The sequence below is a fragment of the Lepisma saccharinum genome, chromosome 22 (genome assembly GCF_977018435.1).
Source record: "Lepisma saccharinum chromosome 22, izLepSacc3.1, whole genome shotgun sequence".
NCBI lineage: Eukaryota > Metazoa > Arthropoda > Insecta > Zygentoma > Lepismatidae > Lepisma > Lepisma saccharinum.
The window spans coordinates 18,776,092-18,790,228 of NC_139250.1; positions in this window are offsets into that span (position 1 = coordinate 18,776,092).

The following is a 14,137-nucleotide window of genomic DNA, read 5'->3' on the forward strand; positions in this document are numbered from 1 at the left end:
GCTCAAGTACTATAAATGATGACTTTTGGGTGTAAATTAAGGAGTAAGAAGATACCTGTTGCATTTGGTTTTGGTTAAAGAAGGAACGAAAAGATTGAATTAAATACGTGATAAGGTACTTATTGAGCAACCTTTCATGGATCACATTACACGTTTATCTATAGCACAAGTAGCATACACACGTTACAACCTCTGAGTGTCGCAAGGTAACTCCATAATGGCCCGTTTAACAAACAGAACAAACATTATGACAAAAGTTTGTTGGTTAGATTTTTCAGGTCTGGCGTAGGAAGAAGTTACTTGGTATTGTTTGTTGTAAGTTAAAATTATCCCCTTTATTCAGGGTTGTGAAGGTCCAGGAACCAATAAATTCTAATAGGTTCTATTGGGTTCCGGTGCAGGACCGGAACCATTTTTCTCGCACAATTTAATTTCGGTCCAAGTTGCGTATTGTTACATTGAAAAAAGGTTCCTGGACTGTATTTAAATTGATTCAGAAAACAAGGTCCCTGGACCGTATTTAAATTGATCCGGATAAAAGGTTCCTGGACCGAATTGAAATACTTTACAGATAAAAAGATTCTTTACGGTCTAGAACCCATTTACGCTTGCTGATTTTCTCTCCTGGACCGGAATGGAATTTATTTAAAATTCCTGGGCCTTTAACAACACTGCCTTTATTATTTTTCATTTTATTGTTTTAGTAGATCGTTTATTATATCCTCGTTAGGAGAATTTAGAATTTAAAAAAAAACAGTCTTAGGGAAGTTACTTTTTAAAAGTAACTAAGTTGCAGTTAATTGGTGCAAGAAGTCATTGAGTTCCAGTTCTAGTTACTCATTTTCATTTAAAAAAATAAACTCAGTTACAGTTACTGGTACTTGAAAAGTAATTGTAAGTTACTTTTACAATTACTTTATGCTAGAAATGTTCTTGTAAACAAATTACACACAATAAATGAACATACATTGCAATAAAATAAATACATTAAGACTCGCATGTGTTTTACTTATGTTCCTGCTACAGTGAGATCGTATTACCGTGCAAATTGTCCATCACCATGTCATGCACATTATTTGACCCAATAAGAGCTTCAAGAATTAAAAGAAAACTCAAGACAAACTGTGGCAACTTCTGCACCAGCATATATAAAAATCGATCGCTTAAAACACATACGGTGGAAGAAAAAAATTGTGAAAATAGTCATGGACAATTTGCATGGTAATACTCATGCAGATCTTCATATAATTATATTTTTACAATACATAAATTATGCAATTTGGAGTCAGTTGTGCTTGAATGATCGTTGATTTTATTTTCCACCTGAACGTAGCAATCAAAACACGTGCACCTAGAAATGATGATTACAATAGAGCGTGGTGTGAATGTTCTAAATTTTAACATGCAAAAAAAGCCTAGCACATATAGTCATTTTGCTCACTTCAAACCATACGATGAAAATCCTCTTATCTAAAACCCTTACCTTCAAGTTAAGAAAGAGGTGTAAAGACCTACTTCAGAAAGGATTATATGCAAGGTCAAGCAAAATACAATAAAAAGGCAAGCGGACAGAAATAGCGTAAGAGTTCCGCTATCCTCAAACAGTTAAAAAGCATTTGCTTAAACTATGCCACCATCTCCCAATATGGATGATAAACAGTTGAAGGTTAAAAGTTTGTCTGAGCATATTAAAGTCCACGAAACTCCTTTTACTTTAGCATCCAGAGAAGACACACAGTTGCCAAGCTTATATTTTTAGTGTAGTAAAGTAACTGCTACTTTTAAGAGTAGCTAGATGCAGTTAGAATACCTCAAAAAGTACTTGCAACTTTGACTTCCAAAGACTGAAAAAGAATTACAGATATTCGTGCCATCATTGGACTTTTTTAGGTTTAACAATATCTATAATTTTCTGAATAAATTTCAACCCTAACCCGTTTATGAAATTATGTAATTTTTAGATATTTTCTCTGATTTCGTGGACAAATCGTGACAATGAGGATGAGTGAGAATAAGATAAAAGTGATGAAGCGACACTCACAGAGAAACATTCGTGCGCAGGTTTTCACCTTCGGTGGCGAGTAAGTTTGTCTCGGTGCCGATTTGGCCCAGCAAATTTCTGATTGACAGACATTCTCATAGCCTTTTAGCACCTGCAACACCTTTCAAAGCGAGATAGGATTTGTTTTTACCTGCCAGGAAATTGGTTTTGGACCCTCCGGTGTCAACAAAGAGTGACGTCACTTCCCTACGAAAGCAATTACGAGACTAATAACACTGCATGAACCGTCCTCTCTTTTTACACCTTTTTCGAAAGGCCCATAAGGTGAGGGTACAAAAAAAAGCGTCAATCCACAGGACCACAATGCTAAGAGGCGGTTAGGGGGAGGTTCCTGGATTAGGGGGTGGAGGAGGGTGTCCGATCGATGCAGCAGATTTCGGGAGGGTGTCCGGGGGCCTTGGCAGGGGTTAGCGACCGGGAATATTCGGGAAACCTGGTCCTTTGCGTAATAAATTGTTCCCGGGCAATACTGCTGCGTCCCCGGGATCAGCTAAACAAGAAAACGTATTGCAGTATGGAGGAGAAAGAAATGCTGTGTGATATGTCCCTTCCCCTCCATCTAATCTGAAATATTTCTGTTTTTCATATTTTATATCACATTTATGCCTTTCAAGTTTAATGTACAGTCACAGCAATAAATATGGGGCCCTTATATCCTGAAATACTCGCTTCCTTGCAAGACATTATGTGTGTTGCCTAACTCTAGAGCGAAGATTGGATTTTAATAGTAAATTTTCGATGCCAACCTCTACCACCGCCGTAGAGTTATGCAACACACATAACGTCTTGCACGGAAGCGAGTATCTCAGGATATAAGGGTCCCATCTTTATTGCCGTGACTGTACTTGTATTTGCCTACTTCGAAGTAATAAGAACTACATAATTAACCATGAATTTATTTACATTAAAGTAATAAGAAATACATAATTAGCCATGAATTTATTTACATTAAAGTAATAAGAACTACATATTTAGCCATGAATTTACATTAAAGTAATAAGAACTACATAATTAGCCATGAATTTATTTACATTAAAGTAATAAGCACTACATAATTAGCCATGAATTTATTTACATTAAAGTAATAAGAACTTACATAATTAGCCATGATTTTATTTACATTGAAGTAATAAGAACTACTTAATTAACCATGAATTTATTTACATTAAAGTAATAAGAACTACATAATTAACCATGAATTTATTTACATTAAAGTAATAAGAACTTACATAATTAACCATGAACTTATTTACATTAAAGTAATAAGAACTAGATAATTAACAATGAACTTATTTGCATTAAAGAATAAGAACTACATAATTAACCATGAACTTATTTACATTAAAGTAATAAGAACTACATAATTAACCATGAATTTATTTACATTAAAGTAATATGAACTACGTAATTAACCATGAATTTATTTAGGTTAAATTAATAAGAACTTACATAATTAACCATGAATTTATTTACATTAAAGTAATAGAAACTACATAATTAGTTATGAACTTATTTACATTAAAGTAATAAGAACTACATCATTAGCCATGAACTTATTTACATTAAAGTAATAAGAACTACATAATTAACCATGAACTTATTTACATTAAAGTAATAAGAACTACATAATTAACCATGACATTATTTGCATTAAAGAATAAGAACTACATAATTAACCATGAACTTATTTACATTAAAGTCATAAGAACTACATAATTAGCCATGAATTTATTTAGATTAATAATAAGAACTACATGATTAGCCATGAATTTATTTAGATTAATAATAAGAACTACATAATTAACCATGAATTTATTTAGATTAAATTAATAAGAAATACATAATTAACCATGAATTTATTTACATTAAAGTAATAAGAACTTACATAATTAACCATGATTTTATTTACATTGAAGTAATAAGAACTACATAATTAACCATGAATTTATTTACATTAAAGTAATAAGAACTACATAATTAACCATGAATTTATTTACATTAAAGTAATAAGAACTTACATAATTAACCATGATTTTATTTACATTGAAGTAATAAGAACTACAGAATTAACCATGAATTTATTTACATTAAAGTAATAAGAACTACATAATTAACCATGAATTTATTTTCATTAAAGTAATAAGAACTACATAATTATCCATGAATTTACTTACATTAAAGTAATAAGAACTACATAATTAACCATGAATTTATTTACATTAAAGTAATAAGAACTTACATAATTAACCATGATTTTATTTACATTGAAGTAATAAGAACTACATAATTAACCATGAATTTATTTACATTAAAGTAATAAGAACTACATAATTAACAATGAATTTATTTACATTAAAGTAATAAGAACTACCTAATTAGCCATGAATTTATTTACATTAAAGTAATAAGAACTACATAATTAACCATGAATTTATTTACATTAAAGTAATAAGAACTACATAATTAACCATGAATTTATTTACATTAAAGTAATAAGAACTACCTAATTAGCCATGAATTTATTTACATTAAAGTAATAAGAACTACATAATTAGCCATGAATTTACATTAAAGTAATAAGAACTACATAATTAGCCATGAATTTATTTACATTAAAGTAATAAGGACTACATAATTAGCCATGAATTTATTTACATTAAAGTAATAAGAACTTACATAATTAGCCATGGTTTTATTTACATTGAAGTAATAAGAACTACATAATTAGCCATGAATTTATTTACATTAAAGTAATAAGAACTTTCATAATTAGCCATGATTTTATTTACATTGAAGTAATAAGAACTACTTAATTAACCATGAATTTATTTACATTAAAGTAATAAGAAATACATAATTAGCCATGAATTTATTTACATTAAAGTAATAAGAACTACATAATTAGCCATGAATTTATTTACATTAAAAAAATAATAAGAACTACATAATTAACCATGAATTTATTTACATTAAAGTAATAAAAACTACATAATTAACCATGAACTTATTTACATTAGAGTAATAAGAACTATATAATTAGGCATGAACTTATTTACATTAAAGTAATAAGAACTACATAAATAACCATGAACTTATTTACATTAAAGTAATAAGAACTAGATAATTAACAATGAACTTATTTGCATTAAAGAATAAGAACTACATAATTAACCATGAACTTATTTACATTAAAGTAATAAGAACTACATAATTAACCATGAATTTATTTACATTAAAGTAATATGAACTACGTAATTAACCATGAATTTATTTAGATTAAATTAATAAGAACTTACATAATTAACCATGAATTTATTTACATTAAAGTAATAGAAACTACATAATTAGTTATGAACTTATTTACATTAAAGTAATAAGAACTACATCATTAGCCATGAACTTATTTACATTAAAGTAATAAGAACTACATAATTAACCATGAACTTATTTACATTATAGTAATAAGAACTAGATAATTAACCATAACATTATTTGCATTAAAGAATAAGAACTACATAATTAACCATGAACTTATTTACATTAAAGTAATAAGAACTACATAATTAGCCATGAATTTACTTAGATTAATAATAAGAACTACATGATTAGCCATGAATTTATTTAGATTAATAATAAGAACTACATAATTAACCATGAATTTATTTAGATTAAATTAATAAGAAATACATAATTAACCATGAATTTATTTACATTAAAGTAATAAGAACTTACATAATTAACCATGATTTTATTTACATTGAAGTAATAAGAACTACATAATTAACCATGAATTTATTTACATTAAAGTAATAAGAACTACATAATTAACCATGAATTTATTTACATTAAAGTAATAAGAACTTACATAATTAACCATGATTTTATTTACATTGAAGTAATAAGAACTACATAATTAACCATGAATTTATTTACATTAAAGTAATAAGAACTACATAATTAACCATGAATTTATTTTCATTAAAGTAATAAGAACTACATAATTATCCATGAATTTATTTACATTAAAGTAATAAGAACTACATAATTAACCATGAATTTATTTACATTAAAGTAATAAGAACTTACATAATTAACCATGATTTTATTTACATTGAAGTAATAAGAACTACATAATTAACCATGAATTTATTTACATTAAAGTAATAAGAACTACATAATTAACCATGAATTTATTTACATTAAAGTAATAAGAACTACCTAATTAGCCATGAATTTATTTACATTAAAGTAATAAGAACTACATAATTAACCATGAATTTATTTACATTAAAGTAATAAGAACTACATAATTAACCATGAATTTATTTACATTAAAGTAATAAGAACTACCTAATTAGCCATGAATTTATTTACATTAAAGTAATAAGAACTACATAATTAACCATGAATTTATTTACATTAAAGTAATAAGAACTACATAATAATTGACTGATTGGTTTCTAACACTTTTGGCTAATTGCAAAGATGGGAATGAATGGTGATATGATGAAATTGTTGAAGGGACACTCACAAAGAAAACACCCCGGGATTCGTACCCGGGACCTCCGGCTTGATCAGTCCTGTCATAGACAATCTGATCTTGACTTTTAAGTTATTTTCCTGGAATTGAACATTGCATGAAAACATGATAATCCTGGAACCAGTGATGGACATTATGGGGGTGAGGGGTACAGTTGCCCCACTCTTTGTCTCCTTTGCCCCCGCACTATGGCATCTTAATGCTAAGCGTTGTCCTGTCAAAATAAAGTAAACTGTCCTTGCGCCCTCAGTTTTAGCACCCCATCGCAGGTGCTGCCTGGAACTATTAATAGATATTTCTGCAGGTCGATTTGTGGGGATACACTGGAGAGTAAGTATGACGCGCAGAGTGGTAATATGTTTAAAACCTAATAACTCAGAACGTATAAGTAAACAGAAAGAAAATAAAAGGGGTTTCACTCTATACCTAGGTAGAGTTTATTTTATTGTGTGTTTTACGTGCAGCAATTTCAACTTATTATACATTGTACCCGCTTGCCATAAAGGATAGATTTAGACAAGTACGTTTGAGTTTTTTGCTTTAAGTTCTCTTTATGTACATATGGGCTCATCGGGACTGGACGTACAGTTTAAAGTGCGAATCGAACCATTATGTACGTCCACCGGTTACCGAGCTCGGGACCTCTTGATTACAAACCGATGACGTTACCACTACGCCACCGGGGAGACCCTTTTAGACATGATTAAAATACATAAATTGACACAACATGTCGAAATCTGCAATCAATTCTTAACTAGCGATAATACTTCCCATGTTCTTGACCCATTGCTTGGTAACAAACAAGACGTGAAGCAATTGCATCATGCTGTATGACGTCACATGGTCATAAAACAAGTTGTGATAGCTTACAGTAACACCATGCTTGTTTTTAAAGAATAATTATTTCGTATTTCCATTCTTTCGTTGGTTTACGTTGGTTAGTTGTAAGAAAAGGCTTTCGACTTTAAATTTAGATTTTACCGGGTGATCCGTTTGAGAAGTCAGAATTGTAAACCTTTATACACAAGAGGTTAATGTACGTATCTCCGAGCAGCTTGTTGTAATATAAGCAGATGTAAGTTTCGAATTCAGCCACATGGCGGCGCTAATGTGCATGGTAACAAAGGTGGTGATCACGTCACAACAGCGCACACAGTATGTCGTACGGTATGCGAAATTTTCGAGTATTACATGCATGCTACTGCCGCCATGCAGCTGAAGACTCCACTCACTCGAAACTTACATCCTTTCTGCTTAACCCTGAATCACACGGAACTGGATTTCTAGTTGGAATGCTCTAGTTGACGCTGGACTGGCACCCATTTGCTAGTTTTCGCATCACACGATACTTGTTACACCGTACTTGTCGATAGTCTTTTGTTACCATAATGGCGGCCGTGTGAGATGTAAACAACGTATCACTTCACGTTTTTAAACGACGATAACTATTGAACCGAGAGGAATATCGCTTCGTATTAAATGGTTTTAGGTAGAGAAGAATGGCACTGATAAAATACATACTTTACAACGTTTACTATACACGTATGGAAGAATATTTGGGCTTTTTCAATTGTAAACACCGTGCACTCAGCATTGACGGTGTGACTCGACGTGCCTTTCGTGCTGTATGTATTATACACCACACAATCCACTCGAGGAAAGCTAGTAGGAATTATAACATGTCCTATTCCTCAAAACCAGTCAAGCAGTCAGACAGGTGGCCATGATTTCTACCTAGAAAGTCAGTTCAGCGCCAACTAGGACATTCGTACTAGAAATTCCGTGTGATAGGGGCTTTATATTACAACAAGCTGCTGGGAGATACGTACATTAACCTCTTGTGTATAAAGGTTTACTTTTCTGACATCTCAAACGGATCACCCGGTATAACCGCCATATTCTTATTGGAAAGTAAAGTGGTTGCATATATTTTATTCTTGGTTTGTATGGAATGGAACGTAGGGTGTCCACATGCGACCTTGAACTACCAGTTTGAGTCCGAACCATGCCCTCGTAAATATGATATACGCACTCGTGGTACCACATTCGTCAACTACACGTGTTCATGAGCCATTTGATATTCACTTGTCATTCCAAGGTGCAAAACTGGTGGCTTTGCCTACGGTAGGCGATCGTTGTGCATGTAAACAGCCTCAAATGACCACAGATGTTACAAATCACTTAAGCTTCCCTCACGCGTTGTTCATGCTTAGATGTACAGTCACGGACAGTTCTGGGTTGTAATGGATGCATTGACTTTCAATGGAATCATTACAACCCAGCAGTGTCCGTGACTGTACCTATATGTACCCAGTGTCAGCACAGGGGAGGTTTTTGCCACTAGGCTAGTTCACTAGGGGGGGGGGTGCATAAAAAATTGTAATAATAGCAAAATAAAACACGTCAAGTCCTGTTACTTGCTTATTTCTTGAAAGAAGGTAGAAGGATGTAGTTTATAGCCTTTGAATAACTTCTTATAACATAAGCTGGTTACATCATAAACGAAAACTAAGTATAATGAATAAGATTTTATCAGATATGTCTGTAATTTAAAGTTTACAAGTGTTACTAATACAGAGCATGCAATTAGTGGAAGTGAAGTACCTTGATAAGGTCTAAATATGGGCGAAGGTTTAAATATGGGTTTTGGAGTTATCAGCGCTCTCGGGTGCTGCAGCCTGGCAGAGGCTATTGAAACTGGTTATCTGTCAAGGACAAAGGTTGCGGCGCCAATTCGCAAGAGAATGTGGTGGTTAGTCTCGGCCTTGGACGCTGTTATAGAATTGCGTCCTCCGAAAACTTCTTGCAGGTATGTTTTAACTCAGAGTTTTCTGAATTCTCATGTGCTTTGTATACGTTATGATATTAGCGGTACATGAAACAAATGTGGGCTTTTATAATGCCATGATTTTTTTGTGAAATATGTACCACAGAGAGCGAAAATAAATTGAAGAAGAAAAATAGCGTGATGGTCTAAATATGGGCTATGACATGAGGTCTAATGTTGAGATCACATTTTCAACAAATATTTGGATGTTTTTCTTAATTTCGATTTTTCCCATTCTGCGTGATTTTCAAGACAACAGATTATTCACAAATATGAATTTTATAATGTTTTAGCGATAAATGACTGTTTTTTAATTTTAATTGCTTTTGTGATATTGCCACTAGTAGCCCATATTTAGACCACAATTTTGAAATACATCATTTTACCATTTTTTGGAAATTGCTTTTTTTTAAAAAAAAAATGGAGACCTTCCATACTTTAGCATGATATTACATTTAAGTATAGTACACTGCCTGACAAAAAAAGTTAAGCACCCAGAAGGAGTGGTTGGACGTGAATGAAACTACATATGCTGAAAGTCCATGTACCTTTATTGAACTGATTACAATATAGGATGCAAGAGTCAAGCCCGTTGGCAGTTACAGGTGGAATGGTGGCGCCAGGTCAGTAGGGTGTCGCACCCCCTCTGGCCGCAATGCATGCCCTTATGCGGTTCGGAATAGTGTCAAACAGCCTTTGGATCCTCTCCTGAGGCACGTTCGTCCACAGGTGTTGCAGCTGTCCCTCCAAATCCCGCAGGTTGGCACTAGGACGGAGTCCCCGTCCAATGTCATCCCACACATGTTCAATGTTCGGGGATCGTGCTGGCCACGGGAGGACCTCAACATGCTCTAGGCAGTCCATAGTCACATGGGCTGTGTGTGGGCGTGCATTATCTTGTTGGAACACTGTCCCAGGGTGCTGTGCCATAAGGGGTAGGACGTGTGGACGCAGAATGTCTGTGACGTATCGCTGTGCCGTCAAAGTCTGCCGAAGCACTATTAGAGGTGACCTGAACGCATATCCAATGGCTCCCCACACCATGATGCCAGGAGTCACACCTCTGTGTCTCTCCACAATGTAGGCAGGGTGTGCCCTCTGCCCTCGACGCCGCCACACCCGCACACGATGGTCATCGGAGGTCATGGAGAAGCGGGACTCATCACTGAACATGATGCGACGCCATTCGTCCTCTGTCCATGCCTCCCGAGCACGGCACCACACCAACCGCAGGCGTCGGTGTTGTGGTGTCAACGGCAACCGGCGCATGGGGCGGTAGGACCCGAATCCGGCGGATGCGAGTCGTCGAGACACTGTGTGGGAACTCACAGGATGTTGTAGAGTGTCCAGTACAGTACATGTTCTCGGATGACGGGTGCCGAAGTTGTGGGATCCCGCACTGCTTGGAGCGCCATACGACGGTCCTCCCTCGGGGTGGTGTTTCTTGGTCGACCTGAACCTGCACGACGTGCATGGGTGCCCTCATGTACCCATTGATTCCAACATCGGGCCACTGTGACATCTGAATGGCCCACATGCCTGGCAATTGCCCGATACGACCAACCCGCCTCATGCAGTCCCACAATGCGGCCTCTGTCAAATGCTGTCAATTGCTGGATCGGCTGTCTAACGCGTCTGCGAGGCATCGCCGGTGCTTCGTTTTCCTCTCTGAACTTCGTGCTGCACTGTCTGACTCACAGCAGGTGACTGGTCCCACCTTATCAGCAACAGGAGGTGACGACACAAATGCCCTCTGGTGGGCGTTCTACACATTACAGATCCTTGTACATCTAATCATTTACTCACACATCAATGGTATGCAGGTATACCGAAATGGAGTAATCTTCGATCACTCCTTCTGGGTGCTTCACTTTTTTTGTCAGCCAGTGTATATTTCATAGATATGCATTTTAAAGGCAAGTGCTTGATATATTATTTTTTTTCCCCTACGAAAATGACAACATAAAAAGGGGGGCCCATATTTAGACCTTCTCCTCTACTACTACTACTAATAATAATAATGTCGGTAGGGTTCAAAACAAGGGATAGCCTAGAGGTCCAAATTTTATAACCTTCTCCCCCGACCCCACTGAGTGTCGAAGGATTTTTTTTTGTTTCAGGAGTACAGAGTTCATTTCCAAATCTTACATCTTATATTTTCTTCTAAGTCTGGGGGTCCTCAAAGAGATTTTCCACTAAATGAAAATATAATTTGCTTATACTGTATCTTATATATATATATATATATATATATATATATATATATATATATATATATATATATATATATATATATATATATATATATATATATATATATATAAATGGATGTATGTGTGAATGTGAGTGTATGTTTGTTCCGGCATAACTCTCGAACACCTGGAGCGATTTCAACCAAACTTGGTACACATATCACTTGCGATATGGAAAGAAATATTGTGGGTATAAGACACCCCTGGTACCCCTAGGGGTGGGGGTGGGAAGGAGGTGACATGTAAAAATAATCAAAAACGACCGATATTAGTGTGGAATCCATATTTTTCTGGGTCGCTTAGATGAATAGTGACACTCCCAATGCTGTTCAACTTCAAGACACCTCTGGCACCCCAAGGGTAAGGGGCGGGAAGGGGGTGACATGTAAAAATAATAAAAAACGACCGATATTAGTGTGGAATCCATATTTTTCTGGGTCGCTTACATGAATAGTGACACTCCCAATGCTGTTCAACTTCAAGACACCTCTGGCACCCCAAGGGTAAGGGGTGGGAAGGGGGTGACATGTAAAAATAATCGAAAACGACCGATATTAGTGTGGAATCCATAGTTTTCGGGGTCGCTAAGATGAATAGTGACACTCCCAATGCCTTTCAACTCAAAGACACCCTTGGCACCCCTATGGGTCGGGGTGGGAATGGGGTGACATGTAAAAATAATCGAAAACGACCGATATTTGTGTGGAATCCATAGCTTTCGGGGTTGATTAGATGAATAGTGACACTCCCAATGCTGTTCAACTTCAAGACACCTTTGGCAGCCGTATGGGCGGGGGGGGGGAGGAGGTGACATGTAAAAATATTCGAAAACAACCGATATTAGTGTGAAATCCATAGTTTTCTGGGTCGCTTAGATGAATAGTGACACTCCCAATGTCGTTCAACTTCAAGACACCTCTGGCACCCCTATGGGTGGTGGTGGGAAGGAGGTGGCATGTAAAAATATTCAAAAACGACCGATATTATTGTGAAATCCATAGTTTTCTGAGTCGCTTAGATGAATAGCGACACTCCCAATGCCGTTCAACTTTAAGACACCCCTGGCACCCCTAGGGGTGGAATGGGAAGGGGGTGACATGTAAAAAAAATGAAAACGACCGATATTAGTGTGGAATCAATAGTTTTCGAGGTCGTTAAGATAAATAGTGAGACTCCCAATGCCGTTCAACTCCAAGTTCATTTTACACTATAGTTAGAATTCATTATTTTCCTATCTAATAGAAGATTGGTATAAATAAATACCCGGACAATGAGCTAGTAAAAATATATAAGGAAGAGTGGAAGTGAGGGAGGAAAAAGGCAAGGATGTATTTTGAAGGCGTCCAGAGTGATGCAGACCCCCAACTCCATAAGACTTACCAAGACCAAAATTGAATAAGCAAAACACTTGTTTACTGTTGTACAGAACTTATAAAGGTACTGATTAAACAGATTTGCGTTGACAGTGCCTGCGAAATTTTATCCGTACCACTATTTATAATAATACGGACAAAAATAAAAATAATGATCAGATACTTTATTTTTCCATCAGGTGGACCTAACAATATATTTGATAATCAATAAATAACCGATTTAAATTTTATTATGACATTAATTTCTCCAGAAGGACAACTGTTTTTATACAAATTGCAGAGATCTTAAATAGACACAATCTAGATAATGAATACGTGCTGGTACATCTCTATTCTCATAGCATTTTTACCTTAATTCAGATATATTTTATTATTATTATTATTAGACAAAGTAATCTTAATTATGAACTTAACTATTATATAACACGTGAAACATTTCGTTGGTAGGTCTAGATATGTGCTTGGCAAATAGGTACTCTGCTTACCCCTCCCTTACGTTTCGACAGTCGTAGAAAAGTGCTTTGCCTCCCCCGCCTCAAATTCGAAGCCTATGCATGAGCCCACGGAAAATTTTACATAGGATAGGTCAGTGATCACTGATCCAGGGCCCTGATTTTAATAACCTAAAAATCATTGAAAAATGACCTTTAAAATGACAACAAAAATCCTGTAAAATGACCTAAAATCATTGAAAAATGACCTTTAAAATGACAACAAAAATCCTGTAAAATGACCTAAAATCTTTGAAAAATGGCCTTTAAAATGACAATAAAATCCTGTAAAATGACCTAAAAATCATTGAAAAATGACCTTTAAAATAAAAAACCTGTAAAATGACCTAAAATCTTTGAAAAATTGCCTTTAAAATGACAACAAAAATCCTGTAAAATGACCTAAAAATCATTGAAAATTGACCTTTAAAATGACAACAAAAATCCTGTAAAATGACCTAAAATCTTTGAAAAATGACCTTGAAAATGACAACAAAAATCCTGTAAAATGACCTAAAAATCATTGAAAAATGACCTTTAAAATGACAACAAAACCCTGTAAAATGACCTAAAAATAATTGAAAAGTGACGT